At 45.4% G+C, this 25,212-nt stretch overlaps 1 protein-coding gene across 1 annotated transcript in view; it reads left to right on the top strand.

Moving 5' to 3' along the window:
* Tnfrsf21 (TNF receptor superfamily member 21) overlaps positions 1-25,212 on the top strand; it is a 74,924-nt gene that overhangs the window by 26,651 nt on the left and 23,061 nt on the right. The gene's annotated exons all lie outside the window — the stretch shown is intronic.

Here is a 25,212-nt window from a genome sequence, read left to right as displayed (position 1 = left end):
TGTGCTGCAATTACATACATGTGCCACCACATCCTGCTTCAGATTTTACTCGATGCCATCTGTTCTTCGCTACTGAAGCAAATCTTACGCACTAGAGTATGTATTACAGAATAACGTGTTATATTTAATGACGTGTATAATACACGTCACATTTATATACACAGTCACTCAAAAGACAAACTAAATTTCCCAAATTGTTTCATGGGCCTTTACCCTTCAATAAATTAGTACATTTCCTAACAAAAAAGATATTCTCTCCGTAAAATATTTTGTAGTGTCCAACCTCAGTAAGCCGAAAGCTGAACCAATACTTTGTTATATACATTGCTGTCTTTGTTGGCCTGGTGTCCAAGTTTGCTTTCTGTCCTTATGATAAGCAAAGGAAAGCTGGAGGTGGGGCAGGGTTTATTTGGCTTACATTTCCATGTCATAGTTCATCATGGAGGGAAGTCAGGGCACGAACTCAAGTAGGAACCTGGAGGCAGGAACTGAAGCAGAGGCCATGAAGGAGCACTGCTTACTGGCTTGTTCCCCATGTCTCTCCTGCTTGATTTTTTAGACAACCTCTGCACAGATGTAACACCATCCACAAAGGGCTGGCCCCTCCCATATCAATCGATAATCAAGAAAGTGCCTCACAGGGCTGGAGAGGTGGCTCAGTGGTTAAGAGCACTGATTGTTCTTCCAGAGGTCCTGAGTTCAAATCCAACCAACCACGTGGTGACTCACAACCATCTGTAATGGGACCTCATGCCCTCTTCTGTTATGTCTGAAGACAGTGACAGTGTGCTCATATACCTAAAATAAATAAATCTTTAAAAATATTTATATAAAAAAAAGAAAGTGCCTTACAGACTTCTCTACAGGCCAATTCAGTGGAGGCATTTTTCTTAATTGAGGTTCCCTCTTGGTAAGTGACTCTAGCTTGTTTCAAGATGACAAAGGACCCCCCCCCCCACTAAAATACCCTCAGGAAACAAACAACTAACTACCCAGTTAGGCCTTGACAGAAAGAGCATTTGGTTTCTTTATTTGGTGTGTGTGTGTGTGTGTGTGTGTGTGTGTGTGTGTGTGTGTGTGGTATGTGTGTGTGAAAATGGGGTGTGTGTGTATATGTGGTGTGTGTGTGTGGTTGTGTGTTTGTATGTGTGGTATGTGTGTGTGTGTGTGTGTGTGTGGTTGGGTGGTGTGAGTGTGGTGTGTGGTATGTGTGTATGGTATGTGTGGTGTGAGTGGTGTATGTGTGTGTGTGGTATGTGTGTGTGAAAATGGGGTGTGTGGTATGTGTGGTATGTGTGTTTGGTTGTGTGTGTGGTGTGTGTGTGGTTGTGTGTGTATGTGTGGTGTGTGTGTGTATGTGGTGTGTGTGTATGTGTGGTGTATGTGGTGTGTGTGTATGTGTGGTGTATGTGTGGTGTGTGTGGTTGTGTGTGTGTATGTAGTGTGTGTGTGTGTGTGTTTGTACTTATATATAGGCAGGTAAATGTATGGGTATGTACATGTGTGCACATGAGCGTGGATGGCAGATGTTGATATCACGTGTCTTATCTCTCCTTTCTCTCTCCTGACCAGGGTCTCTCACTGAGGCCTGAGCTTAGTGTAGCTCCCCAGTTTTACTCCGAAGTCTACCATCTCCACCACCTAAGGTTACAAGCGGACCTTGCACCGCCCTCTAGGTGCTGAGATACACTCTCCACTCCTCACCTTTGCATGGCAAGCACTTTGTCCACTGAACACTTCCTTCCCTTAGGATGTATACCTTTTCCCTCGAGTATCAGATCTAGTCTAGGATCACATTTTCAGTTCAGCTGCCCCCTGTAGTTCCCTGTGCTCCAAGTCTACCTCGTTAGAATATGTGACTATCCTTTTAAGACTATGTAGATCTAAAGTTATCCATCCGTGATGATTCTACTAGTCAATGATGGGCTGTTATAGTTTGTGATCAGATACATTTATAAACATGCTTTGGGGGCATAGTTTGAACATTCCAGAGAACACAGAAGGTTGTAATAAAGGCTGGTCCAGGAGCAGAAAGCAAAAGGTCTTAAGCATTCTTTTAAAACATGTATCACATGATTATTTGATTGCTTACATAGTGTGTTGGGGTGTACATGCCACAGTGCATGTATAAAGGTTAGAAGACAATTGCAGGGGTCCGTTCTTTTCTACCACTATGTGGACCCCAGGGATAGAACCCAGGTCTTAAGGCTTAATGCCAAGGGCCTTTGCCCTCTGAGCCACCTCACCAGCCTGCCCTTCAACATCCTTACAGCTTTTTTTACCTCATGAAATGTCATGTGTCCTTACAACAACATCCTGTTTTATATAAAAGGGATGGAAGTGGGAAAATCAAACCCAACCCAGTCACACACTTCAGTCCCTTCCACGGGGCGTCTTTCAGTCGTCTCTGTCAGGTATGAGGAGCCCTTTCCGTAGTTCAGCCTTCCTCGGGTTTCTGCATTGGGATATTTCTGTGTGAGGTGTTTCTCTAAGGAAGGCCTTTTCTTACCAAATTGCTGGGTTCAAGGGTGCAAGCAGGTAAAATCCCATTACAAAGAGGGATTCTGTTCAGTGAGAGCTGCGGCAGGTGCACTGGGCTCTCTGTGAACAAAGCCTCGTTGATCTGAGTGCATTGTGCTTAGGCAGCAGATTATCCCGCCTCACGAGATAGCTTCCTGGTTCCTGCCCATTCACACTGAATGGCTTATGAGAATGAGGACTGAATACCCAGGAGTCTTCTATCAAAGGTCCTGCGAGACCACCTTTATTTACTCCTGCCCACTGTAATAGGACATGCCGGGCTGTTCTTTACAAAATTATTATTATTGTGCGACAGCTTCATATGTACACACAGTGCACTGTGGTTATATTCCCCAACCATTGACTCTGGTGACAGTTTCCCTTTCTCTCAGAATGCTTTCTTCTGAGTAGTCTCCTCCTTGCTTTCCCATTAAAGAAAATGATACCCCACCTCACAGCTTGCAGTGGTGGTCCATGAACAGGTCTTGAGGAACGGATCTCACGTCCTATTTCTTGAAGGGCTCCATGTTGAGCAGGTACCGATCTGAATCCTGCTGTGTGCTGTGGCAATGGTTGTGCTGTGTCTCAGTGACCTGCGGGATCTTGTTTGCCTTATCAGACCTCGGCACTCTGAAGCTCCTGCCTTCTTATCATAAAGCCCTCTGGCACTTCTCTGTCTGCCATTGGTATACAGTTTCTAAAGTTCATGTTTCAAGCACTGCAGTTCTGCTCTCGAGGTGTCCTGAGGTCAGACCCAGGAGCTGCACTGTCGGACGGAGGCTACATACGCTCCCTTGTTTTCCAAAGTCAGAGGTTAAAGGTTGCGAGGGTTCGAGGAAGCTGTGGTTTCTTGTAATATACCCACTTTAGCATTGGGAATCATAAGTAAGTCCCTCTAGAATTTTTGTCTATGAACCCTATTTAAAGGTTTTGTTTTTAGGTTAAGCTGTCATGATGACATGAGCCTATTGTTTGGGCTCTAATTGCCACCCTTTGTCAGCTTTGTGGAAATAGATTTCTTTTCGTATTATAATCCCAAGGTAATGGGGTCGGTGTGGGTGGGAGCACAAAAGTTTTACTTGATTTAAAATGAAAACGAAGGGGCTGGAGGGGGTGGCTCAGTGGTTAGAAGCTCAAGCAATTCTTCCAGAGAACCCAGCCAGCTCTGAGGGATCTAACATCTCTGTGGGCACCTGGTCTCGTGTGCACATACGTATAATTTAAACAAATAAACATTTTTCTAAAGATGATTGGTGCAAAAAGCCAAGCGTAGAGGCTCATGTCTGTAATCCTAGCACTTGAGAGGGTGAGGCAGGGGCACTGCTATAAGTTCTAGGACAGCAAAGTGAGTTGTAGGTTGGCAGGGCTACATAGTGAGTCAAAAGACAAACAGATGAATAAAGTGAAATAAACGTAGGCTACACAGAAAATATTTTCTTCTTTTTTTTAATTTTTATTTATCTAATGTATATTACAGATGGTTGTGAGCCACCATGTGGTTGCTGGGAATTGAACTCAGGACCTCTGGAAGAGCAATCAGTGCTCTTAACCACTGAGCCATCTCTCCAGCCCCAGAAAATATTTTCTATTTGACCTGTTTTTTTCCTCATTCACAAATGCACACACACACACACAAACACACACACACACGCACACGCACACACTAAATGATGACAGTAAAACTTAGTCTCCCCACAAGTGCACTGAGGAAGTGTGAAAAGATCCCCCCGAAAGTCACTTTGTTCTCTTTTGTCTTCAGAAGGCACAAAGCCTTGGTCCAGCACTATTGACAGTGGGGTGGCCGAGAAGAGGAACCAACTGTGCGCTCTCACGGTTGTTTCTAGCCGGTGCCATTGCCGTTTCTTTTCCTTCAATTATTTACCGTCCGTCATGTCTTTCTTCCCCATTCCTTGCGTTTGCAAAAGTGTCTGAAGTTTGAGACCAGGCCATCCGTTTTGCTAGAAACTTTAGCAAACGGGGGTGTTTGGAAATCGGGTTAGACAATGCCAGCGTCCACTACGTACTGGTGGAGGAAGTAGGGGGAAGATTTAGAGGGAACACGACCCTGCTGTGACTGCACTGGGTCGTGTTTCCTTTTGCTCTTAGGTTTTAGACTACGAGTTAAAATGAGATGTAGAAGAGGGAGTGAGAAAGGGAACTGGATTTACCTAGTTTACGGTGTGTTTAGCTTCTGGCTGGCCTAGTTGTTCAGTGGTCTGCCGTAGGCGGCTAGCGTGCCCTTGGCGGTGAAATCAGTGTAACACACATGACCTCCGGAGCCAGCATTTTCCTTAAGTGGACAGCAGCAACCACTGTGAGGTTTCTGGGGCTTTCTTATGCGTGAACTGATGTGCTTCGGGGGCCAAAGGGGACAGAGATCATTCTTCGTACTTGGCTTGTTTTATTTTTTACTTTTAAAAAAAGGGTTTAATGTGGTCTGGGCTGGCTTTAAATTTGTTGCATAGCAGAGGATGGCCTTAAGAATCTGATCACCCGTCTTCCACTTCCTGAGTCTGGGATGGCTGCAATCCTAAGCGTACATGACCTGGCTTCAGGGTTTGTGTATGCAGACAAATATTCTGTCAATTTTACATGTGTAATGTTCTATATAGCAATCCATTCTGAGACACTCGCCGAATTTCTAGTTCTTAATCTCCTCTCATAGCCTGTAAATTCTTAGAGGAGAGACACTAGGTTTTTTGTTTGTTTGTTTTTTGTTTCCATCTTTATTAAATTGGGTATTTCTTACTTACATTTCGAGTGTTATTCCCTTTCCCAGTTTCCAGGCCAACATCCCCCTAACCCCTCCCTCTCCCCTTCTATATGGGTGTTCCCCTCCCCATCCTCTCCCCATTACCACCCTCCCCCCAACAATCATGTTCACTGGGGGTCCAGTCTTGGCAGGACCAAGGGCTTCCCCTTCCACTGGTGCTCTTACTAGGCTATTCATTGCTACCTATGAAGTCAGAGCCCAGGGTCAGTCCATATATAGTCTTTGGGTAGTGGCTTAGTCCCTGGAAGCTCTGGTTGGTTGGCATTGTTGTTCATACGGGGTCTCAAGCCCCTTCAGCTCTTTCAGTCCTTTCTCTGATTCCTTTACTGGGGGTCTCATTCTCGGTTCAGTGGTTTGCTGCTGGCATTCGCCTCTGTATTTGCCATATTCTAGCTGTGCCTCTCAGGAGAAATCTACATCCAGTTCCTGTCGGCCTGCACTTCTTTGCTTCATCCATCTTATCTAGTTTGGTGGCTGTATATGTATGGGACACATGTGGGGCAGGCTTTGAATGGGTGTTCCTTCAGCCTCTGTTCTAAACTTTGTCTCCCTATCCCCTCCTAAGGGTATTCTTGTTCCCCTTTTAAGGAAGGAGTGAAACATCCACATTTTGGCCATTTTGGGTCATTTTGAATTTCACGGCACTAGGTTTTTACCATGTGGCCCTACACTTGGCCCATGCCTTGGGGCTCAAATGGCCTGTGTCTGAGCTGTTTCCAGTGGTAGCTACAATGCCTTGAGGAATTCAAGCTAAAGTTAACGAAAAAGCAAAATTCAGCTTCTGGATGCACCAATGATAACCCAAATGCCTTATAGGCATTCATAACCAATACTTGCCTGACCACATTGAGACAGACGGAACATTTCCAGTGCCTAGAACATTCTGCAGGATGGTGGTGGTCTAGAACATCCAAAGGCTAATCTACTTATTCTTTTGAGCCGTTGAACCGTTGGGTTTGCCCCCGTTGGCTTACAGCGGTGTTCTGTTAGGAAATTAGACAAGGATTTTGTTTTCAATATTTATCTTATTTTTAAATCTTTGTTTTATTTTATTTTTAATCATGTGAATCTGTGTGGGGTATATGCACATTGAGGGTGCTGGGAGCAAACTCACGATCTCTGCAAGACCAGTCAGTGCTCTTGGTCACTGAACCATCTCTCCAGCCCTTAAGCCCAGGGCTCTTGGTGGTGTGTGTGTGTGTGTGTGTGAGCGGTACCGATTATTTGTTGATTCTAGCACAGATTATTTTTGAGCCCCACAGGAAGTCTCCATAATTGTACAGCTTGCGTTGGAACCATCCGGTTCTTTTTTTTGTAGTGTCAGAAGAGCCCACAGTCAGTGTGTAAATTATCAGAGGGAGTCATAGTCTAACAAAACTTGATCTGTAGGATCAGGTGACATGTGCTGGGCCAGAATGTGAAGTCTACCATAGGTTTGCCATTTCTCTCTCACCTTCTGCTAACTGGAGCAGCTTAGATAAGTATATGATCTTCTCCTCTTGGAGCCCTCCTTAAGCTTAACCGTGCTGTGTGTTACCATTAGGGGTACACATTTCTTACTCTGTCACAGGGATGCATAACAAAACTTGAGTGACTAAAATGTTTGTAATGTGTAAGCTATCCTTGTCCCTTCAAAACGATTCCCAAATCCCTCCGTCTCCTCCCAACATATCCTGGGATTACCCAGAGAGTGGCATCTTACGTGTGGGCCTACCTCACAAGTATACCTGCATGGACCTGTTACAGCTTGTCTCTTGGTCAAGGCAAAGCCATAAAGGAGGACACAGTGGTTTGGGTTCTCACCTTGACTTCCAATATACTTTGAAGGGGCAGTGAGTCTAAGAAAAATAGTGAACAGACATCTAGAGTTTTGGAACTCCGATTTGACTCTGTGTGCCGGAAGGGGAAAATATATATAGAGAGGACTGATGGCCTCAAATTAGTATTCACAGAGGTACGTGCGGGCTGGGAGGAAAGGAAAGGTACAGGATTATATGGGCAAGAGCCATCTGTATGCAAGTGCTTTACAAACAAGAGAGGGCTGAGTGGAAGCCTGCACTCATTTCCCAAAGGTTTGCTCCTTGCAGTTCTGAAGAGCGGCCACAGGTTGCAGAAATGACATGGCCAGGACAGTTGATGTCTAGATCTGCCTGCCTGCTGCTAAAAGCCTGTCATGATCCTGGGCCAGTCATGCACTCTCCTTGGTGGTCAGGTATTTTAGTAAAATAAGAACACCTAAGGGCTTGGGTCCCAGAGTTCAAGGCTGAAGGTGATCAGTGTGATAATGCTTTTTTTTTTTTTTTTTTTTTGTCTTAGCTGGGTGCACTTCATGTTACCCTGGTATTTTATAGGAAAAAAATGTAGGTTATGTGGGTCCTGCATACATTGTAGGGTGGGAGCAGTGTGTGGCTACTCAGAGAGGGGAAGCCAGCCTTAATCCCAGCTTTATGCTACAGAAGGATTCCATGTCACCGAAACACCAAAGACTACCCAGCAGCTGATGACAGAGTGACCGTAAGGTAGTAAATGCTTCTACGTGTGGCTAGGCAAGGCTGAGTGTACAGGGACTCTGTGCTTATGTGGGGTGTAGAGGATCGATCCTTTGGTATTGAGGGAGATTCAACAACTAGTCCAGAACTAATGTTTGGAGACAGTCCTTTTTTTTTTTTAAGATTTATTTATTATATATAAATACACTGTAGCTATCTTCAGACACACCAGAAGAGGGAATCAGATCCCATTATAGATGGTTGTGAGCTACTATGTGGTTGCTGGGATTTGTACTCAGGACCTCTGGAAGAGCAGTCAGTGCTCTTAACCACTGAGCCATCTCTCCAGCCCAGAGACAATCTTTCTAATGTGTCCAATAGTCCAACATGCATGGTGATCACAGAGCAATAGGAGGCCATGACGAAAGTTCTCATTTATTTCTGAACTTTAACACTGAGAGAGACCTTGGTGTCATGGCAGAGCCTCAGCTACAACTCCTGAGTTTCTGGAAGTTTGCTCATCACCCATGCCAGTTGGGAAGAGATCAGCAGCTCCTGTGTATCTGTAATAAACAGTACTGGGGATGGACATGTCTAAATGTCCCTCCAATCACTGCTTGGTATCCACAAATAAGGTTTAAGCTAGCCCAAAGCCTTTTTAATTGTACATACTCTAATCATGGCCTATTGGTGTGAGCGTAAGTCTCTCTAATAAAAGGATTCTTAAGTTACACGTTTACCACGGGCTGGTGACTGCAATTCATCGCCACTATGAATTTAAGTTCTGAAGGATCATTTGAAGTGGTCAATGGCGGTGGAAGAAACTGTTACTCATCTAGAGATAGAAAACTCATGCTCCAGAAATGAGTTACTTCCCTTGCAGAAGGACCATGGCATAGGCTGGCTTTGCCTGTGGGGTAAGCGCCTTGAGGAAGGTGGCTCTCCGGAGACAGGCAAAGTTCTTGTCTGTCGGGGACATCTTTCACCATGACAACCATGGATTTCTTCAGGGACAAGTGAAGCAAGGGATGTTAGGCTAGAGGGAGATTCTATTCTCTGTCTTAGTTATTCCCTCCTCCCCCTTTGCTCTGCCTCTCGCCATATTCCCTCTCATCTGGGAATCATTGTTAACTGTGTGTGAACTGAGGAGAACCTGTTCAGTAGTACAGGAAAGCAAGCATGCGCAGGGTGCATCGCCCTGGCCTAGTCTCAGACAACAGGGGAATTATGGGGAAGATTGGTAGCCAGCATCACATTTAAGGAATCCTAAGGTAAAGAAAACATTGGGATTTTTTTTTTAAAGATTGATTTTTAAATTGTTTTTCAGTGATTTTTTTATCAACTTAGCAGACTAGGGTTTTTGCAGGGCCTTGGGAACATGAAGAGTGTTTTTGTTTTGTTTTGGGAAACCTAGAGGTTGGACAGTGATGAAACTGCAGGGGTGTAGATGGGGGAAGGGAGAGGGAGAGAAAGAGGGTAAGAGAGAGGGAGAGGAAGAGGGGAATTCTTGTTGTCTAATGTTCACATTTTACATATAGTGGAACTGAGCACAGGAAGTGATTTGCTCAAGCTGTGATGTTTCAGTCAGAGGACAGTTAAGGCTCTGTCCAACATAAGAAGGTTCCCAACTTCTGGGATAATACTTCTTATGTTGTCCATGTTGCCCTTCCAGTCAACGGATGGCATGATTTTGCCCACTGGTAAAAGAAACACTGTGGTTTGAAAATTACTCACAGTTCTGGAGTAAGACAACAGAGAAGTCATTTGCTTCGGAGGATCCTGGAGGTCTTCAGCAGTGGCCAAGGAGTAGATGAGGATGAGGGGAATAGATGGATGGCTTGTCCCAGACTAAGAGCACCCTTTGACCTCTCCCAAGATCGCCCCAATGAAAAGGACCATGGTCCATGGATAATTAGTCAGAGGAGGGAGCTGGTGTGTCTCTTCTTTTGCTGACCACCCCAGCTAGGTGATTCCAGGGTGTGGGAGTCAAAGACCTGATCTGAAATGAATGTCTTGGTCGCAAAAGGAATGAACTTAAATTGTTAAGCTCCTGTAACATACACAAAACCTTTGAAGAGCAAAGGAAGTCCAATTCCTCTTTTCTTTCATCCCAACTGTCTGCCCACTCAGAGAATGGAGCACTTTTGCCTTCCCCTGACTCTTCAGTTTCTCTTGAAAATTCTCTTGTCTAGGGAAAATTTATCATGTTCCCTCTCTCCTCTCTCTCTCTCTCTCTCTCTCTCCCTCCCTCCCTTCTCCTCCCTCCCCCTTTTTCCCTTCTTTTCTCTCCCCTTCTCTCTTTATATATACGTATGTGCATGTGCATGTGCGCCCGTGTGTGTGTGTATGTGTGTATGTGTGTGTGTGTGTGCGTGTGTGTGTGTGTAGGTCAGAGGACAACCTCTACCATCAGTGTTCATCTTCCCCCTTGTTTGGAACAGGATCTCTTGTTCCTTACTGTCTACATCTGCCAAGCTGATCTGACATCGTCTGGAGATTCTCCTATCTCTGCCTCCCATGTCCCAATAGAGCACCAGGATTACAGATCTCACTGCTGCATCAGGATTCAGACTCACGTGCTCATGATGTACAACAAGGGATTTACCCATTGAACTATATCCTCAGCCCAATTTAGAAAAACATTCTATTATTAAGACTGGTTTGGGAGGAGAGAAAAAAAAGTCATAGTTCACTTGTCTCAAATGCTTACCCTGCACTGTGAAATACTGCACTGTGGTTTCCATTTAATTCTCAGGAAAACTTTATGGTGTGAATATTGTACCCATTTTTGCCTACCAGGAACAGAAGTATAAGAAGATCCAGTGTCCCGAGTTCACACCCAGTTGGTAGCAGGCCTGGACTGGCACTGAGGCACCTGCCCTTAGACTCCAGCTGGTTATAAGAAACACTGCTTCTTGCTTCTGTCCTTCTTGGAGAAGGAGGGTTGTGATGTGGACAGACAGTTGGAAGGAAGCCAGACCACCACAACTGTACTATTATTAAAACAATTTCCCCTACATGTCTGCCTTTCTAATGTCCTGTATGGAGAATGGACAGATATGGGGGAGTCTCATTAACAGTACTTAGGTTAAAAGACAAGTGCTGAAGGGATGGCTTAGTCAGTACAGTGCTTGCCTTGCAAGACTGAAGACCAGAGTTCCATTCCTAGAACCCACATAAAAATGACACACACGTGTGTACATGCATACACATACACACAAAGACACATTCAAGACTTGTAAAGATGGACCAGGGAGCCCTTAGTCCCTAGGAAGCTGCATGGTGCAGTGACAGAAGAAGGTCATGACTCAACCTCACTGAGGATTAAATATCTGCGATACACTCCTGAGCCTCAGTTTCTCATCTGTGTTGTGGGACTGGCTCCTCTCTCACGGCCTTCCTCTTATGGGCTGAATGAGATCACACATAATAGTGATAGATCTACTAGCTTGGCTCCTTGATCCCGACAAAGATAACGCCATGAGCTGCAGGGAGGCATTCGTGGAGATCCGAGCTCAGGACAGAGACCCAATGTTTTAACCCAGTTAGAAATTCTTATGGGTCAAATTAAATGAGTCATGGGTAGCAAGAGAAATGACTACAGGGGAAAAAATATTTACCCAAGGAACTTTGGCCATAAAATGCCACAGAGTCGAATTGTCCCTTGTAAAAGGAGCTGGAAAGGAAAAGAGGAGTATTGCCTGGCTAGTCAGATGCAAATCCTTTTAGAGGCTGGAGGCTAAGACCTTTCCTCTGGTTGCCTGTACTGGTATCGAGGGAAACTCTTCCTAGGGCAATGGAATCATCTAGGGATGTGGGAGAAGGGACCACTCGAGGCACAGCCAGACAGGATCCTGATCTTGAAGGAGGTGTAGAGGAGGCAATTCTAGCTTGGCTCTTGTGGAGAAGCAAATGGAAGAAGGTTGCGAGACCTGCGTATCATGAAGGTTCAAATAACTTTAATATCTCATTCTTTTTTAAAACCCCATTCTTCGTGATGCAAAAGTTCAATCAGGAGCTGGAGGTGTGCTGGCCCATGCCTGTCATTCTAGCTTCTAGAAGGTGAGGCAGGAGAATCACTGTGAGTGAAGCCAGCTTTGGCTATGTAGTAAGTTCCATGCCAACCCCTGGCTACAGAGTGATGTTCTAGCTCAGAAAACGAAGAGCCCCAACTTGCACCCAAATCCTCCTATATACAGTTGAAACTCAAAGAGGAAAGTTAAAGTAGAAACTGGCTGGCTTGCTGGCTGGCCTCTTATTGGCATGATGCTTATGACCCAATGCTATGTAAAATTGGCTTAGGGCAGCAGCATTTGCCTACAAGGGGGACTCAGTTTACTTAGCGTTCCTATTTAAGAGATTTAGACCCTGCTGCTGAACCGAGCTGTGGTTTCGGTCTTGAAATTTTGGGGATAACATTTGTCATTTCTTCCATTCTGTCTCAAACTCTGTCTAAGCGAACGAAAAAATAACGTCATCCCGCCTTACCTGGCACGCAAGGACAGATGGTTTCCCTCAGCCTCATTCGCCAGTTTAAAGGTTTCTGTTGGTCCCCGAGTGTGAGGTGAGGACTGTGAAGGAAGCACATCCTTCGGTTGCTTTCTTCCTCCTGCCAGGGAGAGCGGTAGATCTACCTCAGCTGTGGACTTGATTTACGAGGCAGTGCTGTTCTGGATATGGGAATGCGTTTGTTTTTCATGTGTAAAAATTTCACCGAGATTTTTGCAGTGTTAGTGGGTGGATGACAGGTGAGTGCCCTGTGTGTGTGTGTGTGTGTGTGTGTGTGTGTGTGTGTGTGTGTGTGTGTGTGTGTTTCATGCACACATGGAAGTCCAAGGATAACTACAGGAGATCAGTTTTCTCCTTCCCACCACCTGGGTCTCAGAGGATCAAATTAGATTATCAGGTTTGGTGACAGACACATTTATCCACAAATGTCTCTCTCCCTGGTCCCTAAAAAATAAGCTTTTTAAAGCTTCCGGAAAGGGTTTATTAGGTACCTTTCTTGTTGCTGTGACTGAATATCTGTCAGAAGCAATGAGAAAAGAGGTTTGATTTGGCTCATAGTAGGAGGCACAGTCGTACTATGCGTGTGAGCTATGCGTGTGATGTATGCATGTGAGGTGGCTGGTTGTGTAGCTGTATTCAGCCAGGACACAGAGGGAGATTAATGCTCATTTCCGACTTCTCTAGTTTAATTCAGTCTGGGAGCGTGGCGGGTGGAATACCACACTCACCTGTAAAGTGGGCTTTACCTCCTCAGTTTAACTTGTTCTGGAAACACCTCCCAGGCACACCCAGGTGCTTCCGAATCTGCACAAGTTTACCGTAAAGATTTGCTATTACAGAAGGTTTCCGCTGCCATTAAACATTCATTGCTTCTTTCTCTTTTCTGCATAGTTCCAGGATGGCCTTGAACTCATTATACAGCCCAAGGCTAGCCTCAAGGGCAAGATTCTCCTGCTTTGGTCTCCCGAGTGCTGGGATACACAAGCATCCACCCCCAGCTGTCATTGCCTACTTTTTCTAAGCCAAGGCACAATGCTCTACCACCGAGCAAACTGACCATCAAAGTCACATAGCCAGAGTGGGGCAATGCCAGGTTTTAAGCTGAAGGCTCTGTCATTCTGGACGGCTTTCCATCTGTTGTATGACATTTCACATTACTAAGTTATTGCCATGATGATTATTATCATTATTATTCTTGGTGCCGGGGATTAAAGGGTCTTGCCCATGCTAGCCAGGCAAGCATTCCATCACTGGCCTGTGCCCCACCACGCCCTACTGCACCTTAAAACATGCTCAGTCACGGCAACCGTATTTCCCTTAGCAGAGCACAGTTCGTTGTGAAGTCAAACACCTGCAGTTTATCATAAACAACGAACCTTTTCCTCTTAGAATTTGCTCCAGTTTCCTGACTTTCTGTGAGCCGATTGGAGTGGAAAACTTAAAATAATAAATAAATAAATGATACATAAAAACAAGATAAAAATAAAAATAAAGGCAGAGAGTGGTTGGCAGATCTCCGAGGCTATTTGGAAAAGGGGTTTGTGGGGTCAGAGGTGACAGTGTCCTGTTGCTCCAGCCCGGTTGCCTGTGTGGCTTGATGCTATCTCCACACCAGTCAGCTTGAACACTCCTCGCCCTCTCTTGTCTGGGAGACTCCTTGACCCAGAATCCCAGACGGTCACCCTGCCAGTCAGCCCAGATTTCCTATGGGAAGTTAGACTTGAAGTGTAAACACCAGGCCTGGCTGAGAGGCAGCGGCTTATTCCGTTTCAGAGGCTGCTGTGTCCTGCCCTGCTGCTCTAGCCCAGGACTGCCACCACTACAGGGTGGAAACAGTTGGTCTCCACCCCAGACCCCCACCTCACAGCCCACATTTGCTCTCAGGAATGCTATTTCACTGCAGACAGAACCATCCTGTTTGAGAACGCTCAGGGCCCTGCGCTCTTACTCCATCCCCCACCCTGTCTCCTCTCTCTTTTATTTATTGCTATTCAGTCTCCAGAATCCAGGGCTTGTCCATGTTATGCAAACACTCTACCTCTGAGTGCTAATCTCAGCGCTCTCTCTCTCTCGCGCGCGCACACACACACACACACACACACACACACACACTCTTGTGCACCCATAATACAAACACATGGGCACTCCTGCACAGTGTGAGTGTGCATGTGGAGAACAGAAAACTACCTCAGATTTTAGATTTTATTCCTTAAGTATCGTTCACTTTGCCCCACCCCCCCACCCCCCTCACTGTCCCGGTTTCCTTCCTTCCTTTCTTTCTTTCTTTCTTTCTTTCTCTCTTTTTTTTTTTTTTTTTTGAGTCAAGCTTCCTTTGTGTAGCCCTGGTTGTCCTGGCAACCTCCCTGTAGACCAAGCTGGTCTTGAACTCAGAGATCTGCCAGCCTCTGCCTCACAAACGCTGAGACTAAAGGCATGCACTATGATGCTCGGCCCTTGCCTTGTTTTTTGTTTGAGACGGGGTAACTAACTCCCCATTAGCCCGAGATGGCCAGGATGCTAGGCTAGCTGGTCCATGAGCTCCAAGGATATACATCTCTCCATTCTCCCAGGACTGGGATCACAAGAGCACTGTTTGTTACCACACCTTGATTCCCCCCCCCCCCCCAATGCATTCTGGGGATTAAAATCAGGTCCTCATTGTTTGCAATGCAAGAACTTTTACCAACCTATCAGAGGACTTCGTAATACACAGAACTGCTAGAGGAATAGCCTTGAGCACTCATTAGCAAGTGCATGGAGTGGCCAAGTGGCCTGAGGCATCTGAGGCAGCTGTGCTCTCTAGGCCCACCTTGAGTTCTGCCTCTAGGCCTTAGGGGAAAGGAATTTATTATGATAATATAAATTTTCAGGAGTCTATCCAACTACAAATAGAAGAAATAAAAAGTGTTCCTAATGTGTGTCCTTAAATCAGCCTGATCAGGTATGGCATAAACACCTTCTACAAAGGAGAAGGACATTCTGGAGTTGTGCTAAAGGGTCTTCATACATCATTGGTTTGTTAACACTGCGTCCAATGTGTTTGGTTTCAATGCATTTGGCTTGTGGATTATATCAGACTTGTAGATAGATGGGGAGATCCAAACTTGTAGGTTAAAGGCTATACCTCCTGCTGCATTTGATCAAATCTGTGGCATTACCAATTGTGAGGTATACCAGTATTTTTAGATACCTGTTAGGGGCGAAAACAAACCCATGACCAAAGTAACTGAGCCATGAAGGGCATTGGTTTTCATATGCACTTGCACAGAGTGACAAAACAAGGTCGTATGTTAGCCACACTTTGGCTCTGTGTAGTCTAAGCATGTGATCCTAGCATGGTTCTCAATCTTCCTCTGCTTGGTCTGCAGCAGCATTTAGCACTTGTGTGCCATTTCCTTGATATACTTTTCCCCCTTTACAGACTCCTATTCCGGCCCTGTATTGCTGGCTGTTTCCTCCTGCTCTCCTTGGCTGGTTCCTCTTTCCTCTCAGGGACCTTACATAGTGGCAGACTCCAGGCTTCACCCTGGGATCACTTTTTGTATGTGCACACTCCCTACCTCAGAGATCCAAGGTGACTCTAGCTTGTGTCAAGTTGACAAAGACTAACCAGTGTGCCCAGGGCACTGGGTCTGTCGTGTGGCTACAGCCAGACTTTGTTTCTCCTGACTCATGACTTCTGCCTTTCATTCCTCTCTTCTAAGGAAGGTTTCCACATAGGCCCTTTCTGGTGGCAATTATTTCAGATGTTTATATCTCCGAAGACAATAGAGTTTCAACCCTTCTTCCAATGGGGGAAAAGTCAGAGTCCAGGTGTTCATAATGACAGAAGGAAACTTTTTTTCCACTTTGAAGCTAACAAGTTGACAGTAAGCTTCCTAATGCTGTGGCCCTGTAATAACAGACAGTATCTCATGTTGTGGTGATCCCCCACCCCACCATAGAACTATTTTTATTGCTACTCCATAACTGTAATTTTGCTACTGTTATAAATTGTAATGTAAATATATGATATGAAGGGTATCTAATACATTACCCCTATAGAAGGGTCATTCAACCCCCAAAGGGGTTGCAACCCACAGGTTGAGAACTGCTGTTCTAAAGAATGGGGCTTTTCCAGCTAATCACCCAGCGTTCTAGTTTGCTCTACTGCTGGGATTAAACATCATCGCCAAGACCAACTTGGGAAGAAAGAGGGTTGTTTCATTTTGCAACTTATAATCCATCGTCGGAGGCAGGAAATCAAGGCAAGAACTGGAGCAGAGGCCACGGCAGAATGTTGCTTGATGGGTTTCTCCCCATGGTTTGCCCAGCCTGCTTTCTTATGTCTTAGGACCACCTGCTCATCAATAATTAATCAAGAAAAGTGCCTACAGCCTAACTTAATAGAGCTAATTTCTGAATTAAGATTCATCCTTCCTAGATACGTCTTGCTTTGTGTCAAGTTGACTGAGACTCCCAGCATTCCCAGATACCATCTAATTCAGGACTTTAGCATGTTCTGGAGAATACCATTTGTCCGTAAAAACTATTAAGCACGTCATGCCTCTTAGGCTTTCTTGCCACGGACGGGGAAAGTATCAGCACACTTGGAAGATCCCGTGTGTGGTAGGGATCTGGCGGTGGCATTTTCCCCTCCACTTATCTTGTAGGTGAGTTTGGAGGTGACTTACCTCTGTAGTAGTGAGGTTCATGCAGCAGGAACAGTGGAAATCCATTGTCACTTGTCACCCAGCACTGAACACCAAGTGTCTCATAGTCCGTTCTCCCAAAGATCCTTGTCAGTGCAGATCTCGAGCAGGCAGAGGAATATGTGCTATGATACTGCCAAGGTGATAAAACCATCGTTTCACACTTGACTCCTTGCAAGTCTTCTTACCTTTCCTACCCGGGGAGAGGTAGGCACTGACATTAAAGAGGTTGTTCTTTGCCAATGGCATGATGTTGGAGTTTGGAACCTTATCTTGTGACTTTCATTTCATGGTCTTTCTACTATGTTGACCCTTTTGTTTCCAGGATTTCCCCCTGACATCCAAAGGCACCTACATTCCTAGGCAGTTCCTGGAAGATGCAGCCTGTGGCTCATATGATTTGATTCCCTCAACAATTGCTTTAGAATTGTTGATCATTAGAACCAGGCAAAGTGGTTTATGCTTTTCAGCCTAGCACCCGAGAAGCAGAGGCAGGAGGATAGTTGATAGTTTGAGTTATCTTAGTCTAGGCAGTAAGCTCCAGGACAGTCAGGGCCACCAGACTCCTTGAGGTGGGAGAATGTCAGTCTCCAGAACTCCAGCATCCAGCAACATTGAAAAAGCAAAGTTGGTGTCAGTGCCAGCCCATTAGTGGGTTAGGGTCTTGATAATTTTCAATGTAAGTACAAGGAGAGTGGACCTTCCATAAAGTCTGAACGAAGCAGATCGGCCAACACACAGTGACTGTATCTGTGTTTTAGGATTCGGAACTTTACTTGGACAGAGGCCAGGAAATGATCTCTGTTTCCTTTGCTGTCGTTTCATTTATAAACTAATGACCAAGTGGGATTGTCCATTATCTTCACTAAAATACCTGTCAATATGTGTATGCTCTGTGTGTGTGGCTAGTTATCCACTCTTTAAATAGCTGCAGCCCATGGCCATCTTGACCTCACTACCTGTTCTCTAGATCAAATTGTGTTGGAACCCTGGTACACTCATTTGTACCAACACTGGTTGTTTCCTTACTACAATGGTTGAGGAATCGTGTGACAAAGACTGTCACGCCCTCAAAGCCTCAGATACTTTCGCTGGTGCAGAGTTTGTAGAACCCCCCTGCCATGGTTAAGGTTTAATTTTGACGAAAAGAAATGAACTGTCTAGCCTCTGCACTAACTGTCCTCAAGACAGCGTGGTGCTAATAGTCCAGGAAGAAGCATCCACACCATGGCCAGTCTAGAATATGCTCACATCAACACCAGACGGCCATGTTCAGTGAGAGACAGAGTTACAGGGACTGATCACATTACTGTCCTGTGTCCCACTCCCAATGAATGATGGCAGAAGCCGAGTGGCCTTGTAGTGGCCCCAACCTCTCTACTTGAGATTACCAATACTATAAAAGGCATTTAATACATGTTTCTAAGGTTTACATGCATCTATAGGCCATACGCACAGTGGTCTTAACATATTGTTTGGGTTAAAGTTTCTATTATTGTGAGAGAGCACCATGACCAAAAGCAAATTGGCAGGGAAAGGGTTGGTTGAGCTTGGGACTGTCAGGTCTTGTAGACTGTCAGGTCATGTGACTGTCAGGTTATGTGACTGTCAGGTCATGTGACTATCAGGTCATGCTCGGTTGGTGAGAGAAATGAGGGAAGGAACTCAACGGAGGGCAGAAACAGGGAGACAGGCACTGAAGCAGAGCTACAGAGGAGGTGCTGCTTATGAACTTGCCTCTCATATTCAGCCTGCTTTCTTATAGCACCCAGGACCACTTGCGCAGGGGTACTCCGGCCCACAGTGAGCTGGGCCTTTCCTACGTCCATTGCCAATCATGAAGATGCCGCACGGGTTTGCCCACAGGGCAGTCAGGTGGAGGCAGTTTCTCAATTGAAGTCCCCTCCTTTCCAAACGGTGCTAGCTTGGATCAAAATGGCATAAAACAGCACAGATATTCATGTTCACACCTACATTTCACATTACACTGCTCCACAAATACATGTATGTCAGCTGTACAGTACAGTGATCTTTCAGTATCCCTACCCATAGATGACACATACCTCAGCCTTTTAACGTCCACAGGAGACTGGTCTCAGGACATTTATATCATACGTACTGTGATCTTTTGATACCCAAGGGGGACTCTTCCGAGGACCTACTTCAGTGTGCCAAAGCCTGAAGCTACTGAAGTCCCTCATATAAGATGGCCCCGTACTTGCATATAATCTATACACGCCCTCCTGGATATCTTAAATCCTCTCCGGATTAACTTATAATACATCACGTAATGCGGATACTTCCTAAACAGCTTTTCTGCTGTATTACTCAGAGTAGCCGTTGTCCAAAATGCCTGTACATGTCCAGCACAAATGCAGATTTCAAGAAAACATGCTGGAGATGGGCGTGGAGGAACAGGTCCTCCCTGGGGCTAGACCCGGGGCATTCATAAATTTTAGGCGGCCTTCAGCCCTTTTTTAAAGGTTATTTTAGTTTTGAAATTGTGTCCGTGTGTTCGCCTATGTGTGGAGGTTGTGTGTGCCAGCGCAGTTGATTGAGGCAGTCAGAAGGGTGGAGGCCCGAGGGCTGTAGCTATAGGCCGTCCTCCTGAGCGACCTGACATGGTGCTGAGACCCAAGTCTCTGTCCTCTGCAGATCGGTGTGCTCTTAAAATGGTTGGTCCATTTCTCTACCTCCCTAGCCTCACTCGGTCTGACAGGGAGTTTGAAGCCAGCTTGGGCCGTCTGAGTCCCTTTCTCAAGAAAACAAACCAAAACCAAAAGCAAGTAAAGAAACCAAAAGAACTGAGCAAGGCCTTTTCTGTCATCTGTCTGCCTGCCCGTCCATCCGTCCATCTGTTTATTTATCTAGAGTTGTTTAAACTCCCAGATACAGAACTCGTTTCTATGAAGGGTGGCTTATGTGTTTGATGTTTATATGTTGTGAAAACATTCAGAAAGGGATAATAACATATAAAGCAACAAGGAAAGGGGACATCGGAATAACAACTGTGTTTGAAGTCTTTGGAGCACGATTCTCGTCCTTTCCGATGTGGTGCACCACGCTAACGCTTCTCTTTACAGTTGGATTGCTTCTCCCCAATCCCTTTCTCCGCATGTATTTGTGTGTGTGATGTGCTGACAAGGGCAAGGGAGTGCTCGCTTGTCTCTGTGTGCGCCTGGAGGCAAAAGGCAGATGGATGTAGGGAACCATCCTTCATCGCTCTCCCGAGTTACCCACCAAGGCAGGGTCTCTCGGGCGAACCTGTCGATTCAGCTAGTCTGGCCGCCATCCTGTTCCAGAGATTCCCCTCTCTCCACGTTCTAAGAGCTGAAATTACAGGAGGCCCACCAAGCCCGGTCCTCCAACACTTTTGTTTTTTCTTTTTAAAGAAAAACTGTTCAAAGTCTGACCGTTTTCTGTTTCCATGATACCGATCCACTTTTTGTTGATAAATGTCTCTGCCCTCATATTTCAGAAAGTGTGATGCTCACAAATTAGCCTGACACAGTGGCTGCCGCCCCTTAGTCAGCCACAAAATATTCCATAAGCCTCTCTCTTTCCTCTGGTGGTGGTGGAGTGGCGGGACCAGGGACTAGTTCTGACTGGTTTTCTCCCTAGGGTTTGGTGACAATACGCTGAAAGACTGCTGTCTCCTGGGAGGGCCACTCTATCTTTAAACTATCAAATCCAGAATGGGAGCCTGCAGTGGCCAAGGGCCCTGCTGGCACAGGCGCATCTGTGGAGCTGACCCGCACTTCACAATGGAAACGCCTCACGGGGGAAGAGGGCAAGGCGAAACCCAACTCTTGGAGGTTTTAAATTTAGTTTGAAGTTCATTTGAGTTGAAGGAAGGTGTCGTTGTCCCCGTTCTTCTGTTTTTCTTTTCATTTCTTCCTATTTCCTTTCTCTTTATTTTTGTGACCCCCCCCCCAAAAAAAAAATCCAGAGTGTTGGATGAGGGACCCGTCTTAAGGCTTTTAGAGTCTGTAATTATGCTGTAAAGGGTATGCATTTGCATGTGAAATGTGAAATGCATCGAGCCTCAAGTTTCTATACTCAGCTTATGCGAAGCATTTAAAATCATGTAGCTATTTTTTGTTTATTTGCTAGTTTTTTTTTTTCTTAAAGATTTATTCTATGTATGTGAGTACACTGTTATTACTATCTTCAGATACACCAGAAGAGGGCATCGGATCCCATTACAGATGGTTGTGAGCCACCATGTGGTTGCTGGCAATTGAACTCAGGACCTCTGGAAGAGCAGTCAGTGCTCTTAACCACTGAGCCATCTCTCCAGCCCCGCTAGTTTGTTTTTTGAGACAGGGTTTCCTCTGTGTAACAGCCCTGGCTGTTCTCAAACTCAGAGGTCCACCTGCCTCTGCCTCCCCCGTGCTGGGATTAAAGGCATGTGCCACCACCACCGGACTCGTGTAGCTAATTTTGAAGACTGATTAACTTCATAGGAAGTGTTGACTGCCGGTTATGACGGTGAGCCTCTTCCTTGTAAGTCGAGGAAATGCACATGACAATTAGTGGCTTGTCCAAAGCCACACTGTCATGGACATCATGGAAATGGAAACAATGGCCCTACTTAGAAGTGAAAGCACCCGTGTTTTCATGGAAGACACCACCGGTCTTAGCCAAATTGACCTAAATTAAGAATCGGGGAGTAACAAGCCTTTTGGTGTTTGGAAGAGCCTACCACACTAAACCACATTAGCCACAAAGAGCTGGCTTGTTTCTTCAGGTTACCTGCAAAAGTTTTAAATAGGCCTCGGGTTTGTTTTTTCTTTTTGAAGGAGACTTGTTTGCTTGAGATCAAAAGCTGTACATCTGGCTAAACATTGCTAGGAGAAGTGGAAAGCAGTTGTCTGAGGCTCACGGTGAGGAGGACAGCAGTGTATCTATTTGTAGCAGTCTCTCTTCCTCTCTCATATATATATATATAACTTTAATTTTGTGGACAAGAGAGGAGCCTCCTATTAGAAGCTTTGGTTTTAAAAAGAGTTTTTAGGGGTTGACTTGGCCTGTATGTATGCATGGTGTCCTGACACATCTACCCCTGTAGAACTGAGTGGCAAAGCAAGAACTTCTGGTGAGGACTTACCAAGACCACCGCTGTCAGAGAGATTTCTGCAGTTACTGTTGTTGTTGTTGTTTTGTTTTGTTTTTTAAACAAACAAGCATTTGCTAGCTTGTTTCACAAATATCTTCATCAAAAACTGGATTTTTTTTTCTTTTTTTTCTTTTTTCGGAGCTGGGGACCAAACCCAGGGCCTTGCTCTTGGTAGGCAAGCGCTCTACCACTGAGCTAAATCCCCAACCCATTTTTTTTAATTCTCTTTTCTTCTTCCCTAAACCTCTCTTGGAAACTTGACCTGATCTGAGAAGAAATAAGTAATGAAGAGCTATTTTTAAAAATTTACCCCCATCCTGGTCCACCCTCTGACTGTCCCATACCTCCCCATCTCCACGATGATGTCCCCACCCCAACCTCCAGTCTCCCAGGCCTGGCGTCCCCACTGCCTGGGGCCTCCAGTCTCTTGAGAGATAGGCACATCTTCTCTGACTGAACCTAGGCCTGGCCGTCCTCTGCTGTATATGTGTTGGGAGCCTCATATCAGCTGGTGTGTGCTGCCTGGTTGGTGGCTCAGTGTCTGAGAGACCCTGGGAGTCCAGGTTAATTGAGACTGCTAGTCCTCCTACAGGGTCGCCCTCCTCCTCAGCTTCTTCCAGCTTTTCACTAATTCAACCACAGGGTCATCAGTTTCTGTCCATTGGTTGGGTGCAAATATCTGCATCTGAGTCTTTAGCTGTTTGTTGGGTATAAAGAGCTATTTTCAAGCCATGGCTACCATTGACAGTTCCGGTGTAGGAAATCACTCACATTCCTATTGACATAGAGCATGGCCCACACAATCAAGCTAAAGCAACTTGGAACTGTAGAGAGACACAGCCGGAGACACTAGATGCCCTTGCCTGACAGAGACTTTGGCCAGGTGCTTATCTGAGTGTGCGGATCTGGAGCTTTAATTCCACCCTAGATCCATCGGATTTAGGGCCTAACACACGTGTTCACAGAGATGACAAGTTACTGATAGCTTGACGGCCCTGGAATAATCTTCACTTTTACCACAGGTGCATTCTGTCCGGAGAAATGAGGTCTCGTGTCCTTAGCATCCAGTTCGTTCTGACCAGAAGTCTCCATCCCTCTGCCCACTATGCTCACATGGTGCATGCTACCTTCTTAATGACCACACGATGGCTAGCTGTCTTAGTTAATAGGCTAAGATAATTATTTCGCTTAGCGGTGCTCTTGGACTGTGAAGTAACAAGGCCAGCTGTTCAGATAAGTCAAAAGGAAGCCATGAAGAATTCCTTTAAGGGAAAAGGTAGATATTCTCAACTTAAAGAAAACTATAACTGAGGATGTATCACACACCCACACCCCACACCTACACATCCCCAAACCCCCACATCCCCACCCCACCCCCACCCCTGGCCGCTACCTTCTGAGTACTGAGGTTACAGGCACACTTGATTGTGCCCTGTTAAGCTAGATGTTTTTAAGGAATGATTATCGTGAGGTGAAATAGTTGGGTATGTGGTCTGTTGACACAGTAAAAATGAGCCCTCTATTCAATTGTGAAGGAAAAAGGAGTACATGTTGGTCTTGTCTTATACCTCAAACTAGAAGGTATGGACTACAGTATGTGATAGGTGCCAGTTAAGATGGGAAAGACATCAGATTACAAGGTTAGGGACTCTGTTTTTAAGCATCCATGGAGAGTCCTGGATTATATCCTGTGGATGAGTGGGACTAGTGGATGTTAAATCTTGGGGCAGGGTAAAGATATCTTACAGAATTACCAGTCTTGACTCTTTACTCAAAAACATTTTTCTGTCATGGAAGGCGTCATGTACTCACACATTTAATGGTGCTTGCTTCTATGAGAGTTCTTAAGTCCAACCTGGTAAGCCGGCTTGTGTCCTAACCACATCTACCTTTGTGATACTTTCATGGTGGGAGCCTAACTTTTCTGATGTTATTTCTCTCTTCTTCCAAGTGTGCAGTTGGAATATTAATGTCTTCTGGAGATGTTCCATGGGCTAAACGCCTTAACACAAAACCTGGAAGATAATAAGTACTATGAGTATGATGTCACTGGGGCCACTGTCTGCATCATAACTTACCCATCAACACGGAGGACTGAATAACAGGGCAGAAAACTGCTCATTGAGCATGGAATCATTCGAGAAGATAGATGGTCTTTCTCTTTCTTTTTGAGACAGGGTTTCACCATGTATCTTAGGCCGTCTGCAAACTCACCCTTCTGCCTTTAGATGCCTAGTTCAGGGATTATAGACACATGCTGCTATGTCCCACTGTGGTACATGTTTGTTTTAAAATGTTATTTTATGTTTAATTCCCTGGCTCTGGCTCTGTCTGTCTGTCTGTCTGTGTGGGGGAGGATGTGTACATGAGTGCAGTGCCCTCAAAAGGACAGAAGAAGATATAAGATCCTTGGAGCTGGAGTTACAGATGGTTTTCAGCCACTGGACATGGGTGCTGGAACTCAGTCCTCTGCAAGAGCAGTCCCAACTCTTAATGTCTGAAGCAATGCTCTAGCCTCCTAGTTACTCTTAAAGAACGACTCTGTTGGACTGGAACACTGGGATGTGTGGTCAGTTGACACAGAAGACACTGGTCCTAGAATCTGCATATTACTTAGCCAAGGCTGTGTCAAGAACACTAAAGTCTTCATTTGTGGTTTCTGGTTTTCTGAAATGCATGAAGTCATCACTCTGTGTGTGTGTGTGTGTGTGTGTGTGTGTGTGTGTGTGTGTGTGTGTGTGGTTCTGATTTATTTTATTACAGTTGTATTTATTAGTAACAAAGATTGATTGGTTTGCTTTGATTGGTTTCCTTTCAAAAGCAGCTCTTGGGAAAACAATTTGTTGCATCACAAAGATCAACCCTTCTTTTGCTGTGCATTCAGGAGGCTAATCTATTGTCAAAAGATTCGTGTTATTTATTTACTTATTTGTTTGTTTATTCTCTCTCTGTCTCTGACTCTGTGTGTGTGCCTGTGTGTGTGTGTGTGTGTGTGTGTGTGGTGTGTGGTGTGTGTGGGGGTGTGTGTGGTGTGTGTGGTGTGGGGGTGTGTGTGGGGTGTGTGTGTGGTGTGTGTGTATGTGTGTGTGGTGTGTGTGTGTGTGTGGTGTG

This window comes from Rattus norvegicus, chromosome 9, assembly GCF_036323735.1.
Source record: "Rattus norvegicus strain BN/NHsdMcwi chromosome 9, GRCr8, whole genome shotgun sequence".
In the NCBI taxonomy this organism is placed as follows: Eukaryota; Metazoa; Chordata; class Mammalia; order Rodentia; family Muridae; genus Rattus; species Rattus norvegicus.
This window is presented reverse-complemented; position numbering and strand designations above follow the sequence as displayed.